This window comes from Nematolebias whitei, chromosome 10, assembly GCF_014905685.2.
Source record: "Nematolebias whitei isolate Nwh7 chromosome 10, NemWhi1, whole genome shotgun sequence".
NCBI lineage: Eukaryota > Metazoa > Chordata > Actinopteri > Cyprinodontiformes > Rivulidae > Nematolebias > Nematolebias whitei.
Window position 1 is genome coordinate 35,768,278 of NC_056507.1, and position 1,017 is coordinate 35,769,294.

At 38.8% G+C, this 1,017-nt stretch overlaps 1 protein-coding gene across 1 annotated transcript in view; it reads left to right on the forward strand.

Moving 5' to 3' along the window:
- LOC119415847 (periphilin-1) overlaps positions 1-1,017 on the forward strand; it is a 56,487-nt gene that overhangs the window by 33,285 nt on the left and 22,185 nt on the right. The window lies entirely within an intron of this gene.

A 1,017-nucleotide genomic window follows, 5' to 3' on the forward strand; every position in this document is an offset into this window, starting at 1 on the left:
CACAAATCTGGCCTTTATGGAAGAGTGGCAAGAAGAAAGCCATTTCTCAAAGATATCCATAAAAAGTGTTGTTTAAAGTTTGACACAAGCACCTGGGAGACACCAAACATGTGGAAGAAGGTGCTCTGGTCACATGAAACCAAAATCAAACTGTTTGGCCACAATGCAAAATGATATGTTTGGAGTAAAAGCAACACAGCTCATCATCCTGAACACACCATCCCCACTGTCAAACATGGTGGTGGCAGCATCATGGTTTGGGCCTGATTTTCGTCAGCAGGGACAGGGAAGATGGTCAGAATTGATGGGAAGATGGATGGATCCAAATACAGGACCATTCTGGAAGAAAACCTGTTTGAGTCTGCAAGAGACCTGAGACTGGGACGGAGATTTATCTTCCAACAAGACAATGATCCAAAACATAAAGCCAAATCTACAATGGAATGGTTCACAAATAAACATATCCAGGTGCTGGAATGCCCAAGTCAAAGTCCAGACCTGAATCTAATCGAAAATCTGTGGAAAGAGCTGAAGACTGCTGTTCACAAACGCTCTCCATCCAACCTCACTGAGCTTGAGCTGTTCTGCAGGAAGAATGGGCAGAATTTCAGTGTCTCCATGTTCAAAACTGATGGAGACAAACCCCAAGAGACTTGCAGCTGGAACTGCAGCAGAAGGCGACGCTACAAAGTATTAACACAAGGGGGGCCAATAATATTGCACACCCCACTTTTCAGTTTTTTTTTTGTTAAAAAAGTTTGACACATCCAATAAATTTCATTCCACTTCACGATTGTGTCCCACTTGTTGTTGATTCTTCACAAAAAATTTAAATTTTATATCTTTATGTTTTTGAAGCCTGAAATGTGGCAAAAGGTTGAAAAGTTTAAGGGGGCCAAATACTTTCGCAAGGCACTGTTTGTATACATATATATCTATATCTATCTATCTATCTATCTATCTATCTATCTATATATATATATATATATATATATATATATATATATATATATATAT